Raw genomic sequence first — 15,641 nt, 5'->3', positions numbered from 1 at the left:
AAATCACCCTAGACATTATAAAATAGTTGGGAATCTATCTACCAAAACAAACACAGCTATTATATGAAAACAACTACAAAAGGCTTTCCAAACAAATAAAACTGGATCTCAACAATTGGAAAGCCATTAATTGTTCATGGGTAGGATGAGCTAACATAATAAAAATGACCATTCTACCCAAATTAATTTACCTATTTAGCTTCATACCTATCAAATTACCAAAAAAACTTCTTGACTGAATTAGGAAAAACTATAACAAATTTCATTTGGAATAACAAAAGATCAAGAATATCAAGGGAAATAATGAAAGAAATGTGAAGGAAGGGGGCCTAGCAGTACCAGACATTAAACTGTACTATAAAGCAGCAGTCATCAAAACAATATGGTACTGGCTAAGAGATAGAAGGGATGATCAGTGGAATAAACTTGTGGTTAATGATGTTAGCAAGACAGTGTAGGATAAACCCAAGAGCCCAACTTTTGGGACATGAATCCACTATTTGACAAAAAACAATATGGGAGAGATTAGGTTTAGATCAACATCTCACACCATACACCAGGATAAATTCAGAATGGGTGAAAGACTTGAATATAAAGAAGGAAACTATAAGTATATTAGGTGAATAGTATACTTGTCAGATCTCCGGGAAAGGAATGATTTTAAAACCAAGCAAGAGTTAGAGAAAATTACAAAATGTAAATTAAATGGTTTTGATTATATTAAACTAAAAAGCTTTTGTACAAACAAAAACAATGTAGTCAAAATCAGAAGGGAAACAACAATCTGGGAAAAAATCTTTATAACAAAAAATTCTGACAGAGGTCTAATTACTCAAATATACAAGGATCTAAATCAATTGTAGAAAAAATCAAGCCATTCCCCAATTAATAAATGGGCAAGGGACATGAATAGGCAATTTTCAGATAAAGAAATAAAAAGTATCAATAAGCATATGAGAAAGTGTTCTAAATCTCTAATGATTAGAGAAATGCAAATCAAAACAACTTTGAGGTACCACCTCATGTCTAGAAGATTGGCTAAAATGATAGCAGGGGAGAGTAATGAATCCTGGTGGGGATGTGGCAAAATTGGGACATTAATGCATCGCTGGTGGAGCTGTCAACTGATCCAACCATTCTGGATGGCAATTTGGATCTATGCTCAAAAGGCTATAAAAGAATACCTACCCTTTGATCTAGCCATACCATTGTTGGGTTTGTACCCCAAAGAGATCATAGATAAAGAGACTTGCATGAAAATATTTATAGCTGTGCTTTTTGTGGTGGCAAAAAACTGGAAAATGAGGGCATGCTCTTCAATTGGGGAATGGTTGAACAAATTGTGGTATATGCTGGTGATGGAATACTATTGTGATAAAAGGAATAATAAACTGGAGGAATTCCATGTGAATTTGAAAGACCTCCAGGAATTGATGCAGAGTGAAAGGAGCAGAGCCAGAAGAACATTTTACACAGAGACTGATATATTATGGTAAAATCAAATGTAATGGATATTTGTACTAGCAGCAATGCAATGACCCAAGATAATTCGGAGGGATTTATGGAAAGGAACACTATCCACATTCAGAGGAAAAACTGCAGGAGTAGAAACATAGAAGAATAACAACTGCGTGGACACTTGGGTTGATGAGAACATGATTGGGGTTGTAGACCTGAAAAGACCACACCCATGTAACTATCAATAATGTATAAATAAGTCTTGACTGACCACACCAGTGGAAATGCGAATTAGCTACAGAGGGGAGAGGTGGGGAGTAAAAACATGACTTATGTAACCAGGGAAATTTTTTCTAAAAATAAAAAAAATATTTAAAAAAATAAACAAATCTAATTAAATATAAAAAAACAAAAACACTTTTTTTAATGAGTGATATAAATGTGAATTTTTGCAATCACTGCTAAATAAATACAAATTCTTTATCTTGACATTTGGAGCAATCATAATATAATTCTAACTCATGATTATATAGACTTATCTCATGCTCCTGTAATTCTCACCTGCCTAGGATTCTTTATGTCCTCTCCTCATATTTTCATGCCTTTAAATATATAGTCTTGGATGCTTGTGATAATTAACTTCCATCTCCTTAGTTCTGCCAGGTGATTTATAATTCTTCCTCCAGATTCCAATACACCTAGCTTTTCCATGAAATCTACCTTGATATTTGCAATCATAAATGACCTTTTCTTCAACATTCTCACTTACAAAAATTCATTTCCCCGTTCCTAAGTGACTTAAAGACACAAATTTCATAATATTGAATTTGCATTCCTAGGCCAGTGCTATTTCTTGCCTTATAATAGCAATGTAAAATGTAGCAAGAAAAATGTAATGATATTGCAACAACCAAAACTTATTTAGAGAAAATATATCAAGGTTTGAGGATTATGTGGTATAATGGGAAGTATATTCTACCTGGAATCAGAGGATCTGTGTTCAAATTCCACTTCTGACACATAATACCTATAAAATTTTGGATAAGTTTTTTAACCTCCTTGGTATGCAGTTTCCTTTAGTGTAAAAAAGAAAGAAATGGATTAGTGGTATATGAAAACAATTTTGTTTCTTTGTGGATTAAAAAAGGCATTAGTAATTTATGGTATTTAAGTTTATGTGAACTTTTGACAATATTTTGACACACATAAACACATATAGTGATGGATCAGGCATAAAAGCTTAAAAACCATAATAGATTCTTGATAAGTAGACAAATAATGCTTAAGAGTATGATCTCTATTGAATGGCATTATTAACTCACATGAAGATTCACATGCAATCTTCAACATAATTCATATCAAGATGTTTTGAAGATATGCTTGCATTCTTGAATTCTGTTTATATAAAATTGTTTCATATGTGGGAACTCTAGAAAGATATTTGGATGAAATATTGATGGCTTCAGAATGTGAAGACAGATTTTACTTTTCTGTATAGATTTCTGGGGTGTAACAGTTTTCTAAGTAGATTTTCAACTCATGCAAGCACAAAAAAACACAAAAACACATAATACCAAAAATGAATCTTCAAAGCTAATATTGGTCTAAATGTTGTCTGTCTTTGCATAGATATACATCTCTGTATCATATCCCTTCACATGGAATACAGACACATGGTGTGTGTGTATCTAGTGAGCCATCTTTATATTCCAGCACTTAAAGTATTGAATTGCAAATGAAATCTCAGGCAAGATGTGATACCTCCATTTTCATTTAACAAGATTCTTTTAATACTCATGAGATTCATAAGAAATTAGATACTATCTGAACAGTAAGGATTTGTAATAATGGTTCTGGTATTATAAGGATTAGAAGAATTTGAATGAACAATCCCTTAGCTTATAAAGAAAATGATAAAGGATAAAGACAAGAATTAACTGTTCAGAGGTATTGAAGATACACTCTCTATATATAGCTGTATCAAATTAAAAGTCACTTTCTCACTTAGTTGAATAAGGCAAGCAGTGTTTTTTTATCTATAAAATTGAGGAAGGGGGTTTAATATCATAGAGGTCTGGTGTTATAGATTATTTTTATTGAAAAAAGTATGAATTTTTTAAGTTTGGCTGATAAAATAGGATTACTAAAGATAGCCTAATGATTTTAATACAATTGGTCCTCATTCATTTTTTTTTACTAAAAAATGCCATCTGTTTTAAAATAAAAAGTGAATATTGGTTCCAAGGCAGAAGAGCAATAAGAGTTAGTCAATGGGAGTTAAGTGACTTTCCCAGAGTCTCACAGATAAGAAGTATCTCAGGCTAGATTTGATCCTAGGACCTCCTGTGTCTAGGCCTGGGTTCCAAACCACTGAGCCACCTAGCTGTCCCTTACCTATTCATTTTAAGAGACTAAATTAAAGCCATTTAGCTGGCAGCTGGGTGGCTCAGTGGATTGAGAGTCAAGCCCAGATATGGGAGGTCCTAGGTTCAAATTTGACCTCAGACACTTCCTAGCTGTGTGACCCTGGGCAAGTCACTTGACCCCCATCGCCTAGCCCTTACCACTCTTCTGCCTTAGAACCAATACTCAGCATTGATTCCAAGGTGGAAGGTAAGGGTTTTTCAATTAAGCAATTAATTAATTAATTAAAGCTATTTAATAGGTTCTAGCTGCACTTCCCCCTACAAAAATTTTAAATGTTTGTATTGTGGCAAACACAGTTTTGTACATCAATAATTTTGAATAAGCCTAAAAGAACCAATAGAGTGCTTCAGATTCTCAAATGAGAGAATGAGAGACAGAGACAGTGGCAGAGACAGAGAGAGGCAGAGAGAAAGAGACAGAGAGAGGATAATAATGATAATGATGGTGGGGAAAGAAATGAAGAAGGAAAGAAGCAAGGAAAGTAGAAAGGAAGGAAGAAAGGAATGAAGAAAGGAAGGAAGGAAGGAAGGAAGGAAAGAAGGAAGGAAGGAAGGAAGGAAAGAAGGAAGGAAGGAAGGAAGGAAGGAAGGAAGGAAGGAAGGAAGGAAGGAAGGAAAATATATTTAAATTTCATGTCTGGATTTTAAAGATACTTTTATTTAAGCAAAAGCAAAGCAAGTCAAACACAACTTATATATGCTGCTCATTAAAAAGTGGTAATTATAGAAATATATGTCAAAATTAACCCTTCTTCTCACCTCAGACTGTAACCTTAGTTTAGACTCAAGAAAATGACATGGATCAATCAAAATTAAGAGTTCATCTAATTGTAAATACACTTCCTTTCCTTTGCATTGTTTTTATTAAATTCCTAATGTCCTTCTACATAACATCCTGTCATTTAAAGTAAATACATAGGAGGCAGAGTATTGACTCCAAAACAGAAGGTAAGGTTTTTTTTTTTACAAACAAATAAATAAATAAATAAGCAAATAAACAAATAAATAAATGAAGTAAACACACACACACACACACACACACACACACACACACACACACACACACACACCACTTGTTTACCCTACAATCGCTTCTTTCCCTTTTTTGTGTATTTTGTTTCTTACCTTTAAGAAATGAGAGCTTCTATATTTCACTTCTTCAAATACTTAAGTGTTGCTTCTATAATTTTTTTCCTAAATATAATAAATCTTTGGTTTCATTATTCTGATTTCTTCCTCCAAATAAGATTCTCACACAGTTACTACAACTTTAGCCAATAGTTTTAAGAAGTGTTAATGATGAAAAATAAATCTTTACCTAGAACTTTACCTAGAATATGTACTAAAATTTTAGATTAATTTCAATCTTGCTCTAACTGTGAAAATATGCTAAATTACCTATAGTAGCATTTATTTTTCCTTTGGTTTTTAACATTTCTTTTCTAGATAAGCTTTTCAACACTTCAAATTGTAATGGGGACTCAGCAAATGTGTAGAACCTGTCAATTTCCTAACATGGTATCCCCCATTTGGAAGATGATAGAGATCTACTTCCTGAAGAATCACCTATCCAATTGATTAAAATGTTAAAAGGGCAAAATGACTTATTATAAATTATGTAGGAACATAGGGACACTAATGCATTATTGGTAGAATTGTGATCTGATCCAGCCTTTTTGGAGAGCAATCTGGAATTAAACTTAGAGTTATATAAGTGTTTATAACTTTTGACCCAGTAGTAGCACTATTAGATTTATTTCCTAAGATCAAAGAAAAAAAGAAAACAAACTATAAGTCTAAAATATTTATAGTAGCTCTTCTTGTGGCAGAAAAGAACTGAAATCTAAATGAATGTCCATTAATTGGGGAATGACTAAAAAAGTTTTTGTATATGATTGTAATGGCATACTATTGTGTCATAAGAAATGACAAATCATATGATTCAGCAAAAAACAAACAAAAAAAACCTCAGAAAGACTTGTATGAAGTGAAGTAAGGTAAAGTGTGCATAATCAGAATATTGTACATAATAACAATAGTGTATGATGATTAATTGTGAATGATGAAACTATCATGAAGAAGGCAAGGATCCTGGAAGGGATTCATGATGAAAAAGGCTATCCATTACAATAGAAGGAACTGACAGTCTGAATGTAGATTGAAAGGTCATTCTTCACCTTATTTCCTCTATGAATTTTTTTAGTATAGGTAATATAGTCTTATTTCATAACATGATGACAAGAAAAATATTTATTATATGATTACATATTTAAAACATATATTACCTGACTTCTTGAGATGGGGATGCATGGGAGGGAATAATGAATGAAACAAAGATTTTTGTATGAAACTAATGTAAGAATTTGTTTCTCTTACATAAGCATAATTATTTTAATTTATCATATATTTGTTACAAATCATATGTATTATATTACTGTTCTATTACATATTATACTATGTTACATGTAAAAAGAGATGAATTAGGTTAAAATGAATTATGTTTAAAAATATTTTTCACATCCATAACTAAATATTCAGTTAGAAGGGTAATCCTCTTTATATAGGTGAACATGGTAAGAAATAAATAAGTGGTATGAAAGAAGAGAACTATGGGAAATAGAGCTTTACCTTTTTTTATCTTTCAAAATGCCTTAAATGTTTAAGCATTTCATATTGCAAATGGCTTGCTCTTTTTCTGTATATTCTTCCAACTTAAATTTTCCAAGAATAATTCACGCAAATTAATTTTGTTGTCATATATTGCTATGATAGGTAGATACATTTTTGTTTCTCCTAAATCAAAAGGAAAAACCATTTTAGAAGTTCAGGGCAGAAATACATTTTAGTGTGTATAGAATTAACCTATAGTCTTATATAACCAATTCCAAAAAAAAATTATTTCTTTTTGTACAGTTGTTTTTACTCATTCCAAGTAAAGAGCTTTCTGAGTTTTTTCACATTGCTGAGATACACTTATCTACTACTGATAATTTCCTTTTTTTTATGTGTCATAATTTTTCCTGGATTTGTTTTGTTTTTATTTCTTTAGTGTCTTATAGTTCTTCAAGTTCTACTGTTGTCACTAAGCTAGGTTCTGTGTGTATTATTTGTCATAAATCATCCTTCCTGTTACTCTAATTGTTTGTGTCACTATCTTTGAAATTACTCCAAATCTGTCCTGTTTTCCTACTAAATATACTTTCAAGGAGAAATTTCCACTGTTATAGAAAAAGATCATCACTACAAATATATTTAATTTCATGTGATAAAATTGACTTAGCTGGGAAAACCATAACAGTGATAAAACAGATAGGAATGTATAATCAGGTATTTTGGAATAAGTGATCTGTAAATTTGGGATGAAAAATAGTAATTTATGTTAGAAGAATTTCTGCTGAAATTAATTCATGATTTATGAAATATTTTATCATAGCTAATAGTAATATATATAGTATCTGGACAATTGAGGAGAAAAACTTGTACTAATGCAAAAAAGTAAAAATTTCATTAAATTTTTTGTCTAGAAAACTATGATGTAAAGAGTAATTTTCCTTTTTTTAATAAATATTATGGATGTTTGATGGAGTGGACTTAACAGTTGATAATTTTTAGTAATTAACAATCCTGGGGAGAGAAAATACAAATGGGGCTATGCACCTGAAAGAATGCATGCATGGAGAAAATACATTGTTTAAGTGGAGATCCTAGCACTTAAAAAGAAATCTGGACTAAGATCAAAGCTAAAAATTTGGCAATGACAAGTAATGCAGAAGGCTAAACAGAAAATTTTTAATTACATTCAAGAGCAAAAGAGCTCAGTGGCAAAGGAGAAAGATTCTTATGGAACAAGGACAGAAAACACCAGGAAGTTCAGTTAGGTCATGATTACTGCAAAGATGGAACCCCCTTAAATGCTTGTATGTATTCAAATTTGTACTATATGGAGTTATAATTATGCAGGATATGGTAATTGGTTCTAGCCCAATGGAAATATGCTGTTTGAATTTGAATAATGCTCACACTTTAGGGGGAATTCATTATTTGCATTAATTAGTACTACTTGTATCTTAAACTTATAGGTTTTTTTTTCAAACAAGTCATTGCCTACAAGCGGTATCTTTTTATTGTGGCAGTTTAACCACATCCACTCCTTTCCCAGTTAATGCCACGTAGTTAAAAAACTAAATAAAATTAGACTAAACAGAAGAGAGGTCAGAGTTTGGTAAGATGTCAATATTAGAATATTTGGAACTTGAAAGTTGAATCCTGGTTTTCATTGTTTTTTCTTCAAACCCATAACCTTATATTTATAACAGCTGACTAGGCTTTGCTTCTATAATATCGGAATTTCTCAGATAAATATTACTCTTTTATAGCTTTAGTTAGTGGATTTGGATATGAATTCATCATATGTAAGTTGGGACAATGGGATCACAATAAAGACAGATATAAAATAAGCTGAATGTAGAGTAGGTTTACTCTAGTCCCAACTATTATATTGAATTTGTTTCAATTTTTGCATTGAGATTAATGATAAAAGTCAAGATGAGACCCTAGATAAATTATAGCTATATTTTTTTGAATGTACTTCTCATTCTCCTATCAAATAGTGATTTTCTGTCAGTGTAGAAAATTTGAAAATGAACACAACTTAATATCCTTCGAAGTTAGGGAACATTACAAATTCATTTTTTGCTGTTGAATTGCTCCTCTACTCCAATAAAGTTTCCGTTTCATATGGACAAAGATGTATTTTCCATGGTCCTTTCATATGCTCCAGGAGATTAATCTGTGTATTTTTTAATCCTAGAAATTTTCTAATGTGGCAAATAGATACGTTTTCAGTCATTTTGACTTTTAATTTGTAGCTCTATAATATGATGATTCTTTAGTCAATGTTTCGGTCAGTGTGAACAGAAGATTGCTATTTTTCCATGAGATAAACACAATAAACAGATTTTGTATACGAGATAGCTAAGTGGCAGAGTGGTGAACCTAGAGTCAGGAGCACCTGAATTCAAATTCTATTTTAGATATTTATTAACTCTGTATCCTTGGGCAAATAACTTAATCTCTCAGCATCCGTTTCTTCAACTAGAAGATGGGAATAAGGATCTCATGAATCTTAGAGGGTTGTTGTGAAGACTATTTGAGATAGTAATTGTAAAGTGCCTTGTTATAAAAGATGCAAGATGATGTTATCATAATGAGCTTTGCAAAAGCATTAGAGATGAGAGAACAGTTGATAAGTAGTTAGAGTTGGAATAGAGTTTATATGGTTTCTAATTTAATTATCTCACTCACATTTGACAAAAGGGAGTCCAAAGAAATTATGTGTCTTGCCTAGTATTACACAACTCCAATTCTGAGTTCTTTCCATTCCACTATGCTACCTCAGAGGAATTGTCTTCTAAGTAAAGAAAATATAATTTCCTCAGTAATATAGTATGCTCATCATTTGGCATAATGATAAGCATTACCCCAACCTGCTTCTTGGTCAGAGACAGAGATCAAGAATACAAGGAAAAGGAATTTGGGGAAAAATCATAAAAAGATAGTACACTATTTGAACAGACTATAATGCTCCAACACCAATGCTCAAAGGTACAGCCAGTTGTAGCTCAGGATTTCAGGCTATCTCAATTTCCATTGCTTTTTATAATTTCTAATTTTGGCCTTTGTATTACCTTCCTGTAAATTTAGAGTAATCCTGGATTAGTTTCAGTGAATCATTTTTAGATTAAGTTATTAGTTCTCATTTTATGTTGTTTTTGCTATTTAAAATGTTAGTTCTATAATTTCATTATATGACTTGTGGAGTTACTCTTGGGGATTTTTCTCAGCTGTCAACAGATGGTTTTGATCAATCAATATATTGCTATTTATTTTAAAAATTTCTGTGAAGCTTTCATTATAAAATATCCTGCCACATTATATTTAAAAATGTATCATATTTTCCTGGAACATTTACAATTCTTAAATTATGTCTTGTTTTGCTTTGTAGAACTTTTTCCATCATATGTTTCAGATTGTTTGCTTATTGTTCTTATTTTTTTTTAAATCTTACTTTCTGTCTTAGAATTGAAACAAAATACTGGTTTCCAAGGCAGAAGAGTAGTAAAGACTCAACAATTGGGGTTAAGTGATTTCCTCAGGGTCACACATTTAGAAAATATCTTAGGCCATATTTGAACTCAAGACTTCCTATTTCTATGCCATGCTTTCTATCTGCTGAGCTACCTAGATAACTCAATTATTTCTTCTTCAAATGGTTTGATAGATTAAATATTTTTCTAGTATTTTCTTTTATATTATGTAGTTATGTTTATAATTTTGTGAATTTCTTGTTATAATTACATGATATCTATGGGATACAAATAATTTATTTTTATGATAGGGCATTTTCATTAGAGTATTTTCTTATTTTTCTTAAAAACTATGTTGGGGTAGGGACAAAGCCAAGATGGAAGGCTAGTAGCAAGGACATCTTAAAGCTGCTCTGAATTTCCTTCCAAACTGATCATTACAAAGCATCTCAAAAGGACAGAAGTCAAAGCAGGATGAGAAAAGGGGCTCTTCCACTGGATACAGTGCAAAAGGTAGTCAGTAAGAGGAGATTTCCATGTTATAAGGGGGCAAAATTCATTCAAGTAAAAGGAAAAGCACAGGCTGAACACACTTCGCTCCTCACCTACCCCACCCCTCAAAGGTGGAGCCAGGACCAAGGCAAAGTCCAAATTCTGGCTATGCTAAAGAAAAAGCACCACAGATCTATCCCTGGAGTCTCTGAGCACTAGCAGTGGGATTTGCAGCTTAATAGCACTGGACTCACTCCTAAGCAGCAAGGCAGAGGCCCACACAGCAGGGGCAGGGAAGATAGCTTCAGGGCAAAACACTGCAAAGTATGCTATAGCTAATCTATAGATATACACCTGGAAATCCCAGGCCATGGAGCACCAGAACATTGTCCTCACACAGCACCAAGGGGCAGCAGCAGTAGCAACAGGCAGCAGCAGAGGATAGCCTCAGGGCAAAACACTTCAAAGCCTGCTACATCTCAAAAAATAAAGATAAAAATTAAAACAACACTGCAGACCTACTTCTGTATATCCCAGGCTCTGGAGGTGAGGGTGAGAGCTCTATATTACTGGAAGAGGAAAACAAGAACTCAACTCTTTTAGTTTTGTTTTGCATATAATCAATTCACAACTACTTTGTAAGTACCTTGAATACAGAGAATACCTTCGTTTTTTTTGAATTTGTAACCCTAGCACTTAGTTTAGTGTTTGGAACCTAGTAGTTATACATATTCAATAACTGACTATTCTCTTTCCATATGTAGCAGTTATTCTTCACTGGCAGAACTACAAATACAGAAAACCTTATACCAAAGGAAGACTGATAATGTGAGGGTAGGAATCACAAAAAGACAAATTCAGTTTTTATTAAGGGAGAAGACTCTAATAATTATCTAACTTCAAAAATTTCTGACTTGGTAAGTAGGTTCCACTCTCTGGTAGTCTACAAATAAATTCTTTATGGCAACATGTTAAATATGCTGTTAAAGGAATTATTATTCATTCATTGTTTGATTACTTAAATTCAAAGACTTATTATACCCATGAGATACTCTGATTGTGCCATTCTATCTTGCTAAAGTGAAGGATAACTTTAAAGAGACTGAAAGGGGAAAATCTTAAAATAAAATATGAAAATAAATGAGAATCATCATATGCTTTAGTAATGCCAAAAAGCTATCAACAAGACCAGTAACTACTGATTCATATAGCAACAATCTTATATATTCATGTTCTTTATAAGAATGGTTTGTGCATTTATGTAGGATGTTTTGGAATAAAAATGAGAAAGTTATATGCACATTTTCAAAGATTATTCTATGCTATGGAAAATTAATATTAAACTAAAATAATGTTTACATGAAACCTTTTGAAATCAAGTTTTGAAGGACAGTCAATTTCCAAGTAATTTTCTCCCAGTCATCAGGGCATCTCAGTAGGCTTACTTTTATTACAAAGAGAGTGGAGACCTACTCTTTCTTTAACTATAAACAAGAACTCTCTTAGATAAGGGAATACAGCAAGAGTGAAACCCACCACAAGGCATGGAAAACAGGGGCCTCTTGGCATCCTTAAGACAAGTCTCTTGTTGTGAAGAAATAATGAGGAAAAAGTTGGGTTCTCCAAGTCTACTTTCTCAGTGATAATTTTCCAATCAGAGATTTCTATGGGATGGACTAAGTGAGGATATCACAAGGGTTTTATTTTGGCCTAAACTAGAGAAAGTCTCTTTTTCTGACTCTTTGGTCTACTTTGATATAGCTCTCTGTCACCACTGCTTTCAACTGACACAAGTCATTTGCCTCTCTTATTTTCCCTTCTCTACAGTACATTTGGAAGGAGTCTACTGGCTAGTTTAGATTTTCCTAAACTTCAGATTAACAAATTAAAAATTAAGAGATACTGGCTTTCAATAATTCAGTTGTTACAATAATGTATTTCTCAGGGTTGTTCATAGGTAGGTAGATAGGTAGACAGACAGATAGATAGATAGATAGATAGATAGATAGATAGATAGATAGATAGATAGATAGATAGATAGATGGTAGATGCAATAAGGCTGTGGCTTTGAAAAATGGTTTTGTGATGAAATGAACCCCCCTTTTCTGAGTCATTATTTACTGATCTTGTAGGGAATACATGATAACTTCTTGAATGGTTGAATCTAATAGAATATCAAGAAAAATTTGTTTGAAAGAAAAATAGGGAGATACATATTGAAGGCTAGCCAAGTTCTTCAATTTGTTGAAAATATCAAGTGTAGTAAAAATATGTATTCCTATCAACCCCATTTCCTTTGAAAGTGAACAATGTAAAATTATTACAACAATGATAAGTGTCCACATGAGCATCTGTAAAGTTTCCTTTTATGATTTCATATATTTGATAAATTGATATAAATATAATAATTATAAAAATTATAATTTAATATATAATAATATATAATTATAATTATAATCAATAATTAATAGTTTCTGAAAAATTCAAGGAGTATCAAGTACACAATCATTCTTGCAAGTCATATGGTATTACATAGATTTTCTTTAATTTTGTCTCCTCTCTTCTAAATTTTAGGACTTGAGCAGCATGTCTCAGGACCCTTTTCAGTCTGAAACTTAACTCTGCCCAACTAGTCAATGTCTCCCAACAGACAGTTTAATCCAGGCCTCCACCACTGTTCATTTCCCTGGCTTTGCTTTTGGTTCTCTGGATTTCTAGATCATGCTGATGGGTAAATTCCCACTCTTCCCTCTTCCCAGCTCCCTTTTGACATGCTGCCTTACTCCATTAGAGTGTATGCTCATCAAGGAGAGATTATTTCTTATTTTCTTTTTGATTATATTAGTATTTCCAGCTATTAGCCCATTAAGAATTTAATACGTTGTTACCACATACTCTTGCTTGAGTCCAGTACAGGGAAGTCAAGCTTGACATAAAGTTACCAAAGAACAGACTTAGTCATAATGAGTACTTAAATATCATATATATATATATATATATATATATATATATATATATATATACACACAACCATGAACCCAGAGAAAAATCTTCTTTTACAATATTTTTGTAAATTCCTTCTCACCAACTTTTAATATGTCCTATTTATATATTTTATCAAGTTTAATCTATTGCTCCCCATATATTCTATATTAATCTTAAGAGTTAGGAGCAGATGATTCTCCTTTTGCTATTTTTAATCCTACTCACTTTCAATATGTAGTTCCAGGCCTATTTTCATCAGGGCTTCATTAATATTCCTATTATTTGAAATAATAGAGAATTGGTCATTCATTCCACAAAACTGCCCAATTTTGAATTTTGTTTTGTAATTTTCATTTCCCTATAAAATATGGTAAAATGGAAACTATAATCCCTATAAAAACCATAGGAACAAAAGTATTGCATTTAAAGAAAGATCATAAATATGATTTTTTAAAAATCACTTTACTTTTCCCATTAAGTGATGAATGGTATTTTTCATGGTGTTTGGTGCTTTATCGAACATTGCATATGAATTAGAGATTTTCATCATTTTCTTTTAACTCTTGAGTATAACGTTCATTAATAATTCTTTAAACTTTTATATCCTACTCATCCTTTAAAATCTGTTGAGCCTTCTACACCAACTACTTACTGACTCTTCAGTGCCCTTTTTGCTATCCCTTTTTCTTTATATTCATAAATTTTATGATTCATTTATAAACAATTTCAAGACAATTCAATAAGGCATCAGAAATATGAATACGTTCTTTGCTTCTTTCAAATGGAAACACACACACATAAAAAATAAACATTAAGTCTGAAATGTAAATTACTTTCTTTCCTAAAAATTTCAAATATAGATGATAAAACTATAATTCAATTCTTTTAATCATTGAAAGACAAAGAGAATTATTGGATAGTTGAAAAGAATCTAAATAAAGGCATGAAAATGACATAATTAACTATACTACCACTAAAGAAGGAGCAATAACAGTACAGTTTTATAAGTGTACCAACATGTTTTAGCCCAAGCTCTCAGGATAAGAATACACTGAAGATAAATATTTTTAGCAACTTTCTTCTTTTGGTGATACCACTGCTATATACAAAAGAAAAACATCATCAAATAAAACAACTAGGAATAATGAAATGTAACATGACAGAACATTTTGATCTTTTGAGATATTCTAACAAATATATGTTTCTTAATTTAAGAAGTGTACTTTACAACACAAATGCTAGAATAAAATAAGTCAAAGAAGAAAAAACAAAGGAATTACTAATAGTTTATCAAAATAAAGAATAGTTTGAGAAAACAAGAACTTTCCTTTTTCATCCATGAGCACAGCAGTTGGTGTTTCTGTGTGCTAACCTCCTCTGTTTACTTCCCGTGGCTACCTGCTTATTCCTACTTCTAAAAGATTCTATGAGAGAAAGAGAGACTTTGAACTGTGAGAAAATGATGTTTCTTTCTTGGGAGCCAATATGATTTCTCAGTCTTATTATCTTTTTATTTATGATTTTGTTTTAGACTCTGAGAAAGACCGATTACAAGTCAATCAACATTTTCCAACTAGGTAGGAGTCCTTTATAAAGAACTTCAAAAGAAATATAACCTTTTAAAAACAATACAAAAAAGAGAATATATATATATATAATATGTGCATTTATATATATGTATGATATCCTCCAGTCACCTCTTTCCTTCTTTTGAGACTTCTTTTACTGAACAATATATTTGAAAAGCACTAAACATGCTATATGACAGTTTTCCTAACATTTATCTTATCTTCTTTAAGTTTCTACTAAAGTGAAATCAATCTAGACTTCACACAATTACTCATTTTTATCATGTGCATTTTCACTGTGCCATATCTGAAATGAATAATAATAGTAACTGCTTACACACAATGCTTTCTTTGCAAATATCTTCACATATACTGGCACACTTATAAGGTGTTATTATTTTAATTTTTTAGATGAGCCAATTAAGTCATAGTAAAGAAAAGTGACTTTTATACATGGCTACAAAACTTCCCTTCACCTATATTGCTAAAATTCCAATTCTGATTTATGTTTCCTAATAATATACTCCCTAAGTAAGTATGAATCAGTTGTCATTCTTAGATGGGCTCCAGACTCAGAATTTAGTACTAGGATATAACTAAGAATTTGGCAACTAGGTGATACCGGG

This window comes from Gracilinanus agilis, chromosome 1, assembly GCF_016433145.1.
Source record: "Gracilinanus agilis isolate LMUSP501 chromosome 1, AgileGrace, whole genome shotgun sequence".
Classification (NCBI taxonomy): Eukaryota; Metazoa; Chordata; class Mammalia; order Didelphimorphia; family Didelphidae; genus Gracilinanus; species Gracilinanus agilis.
Note: the sequence above shows the minus strand (reverse complement) of the source record.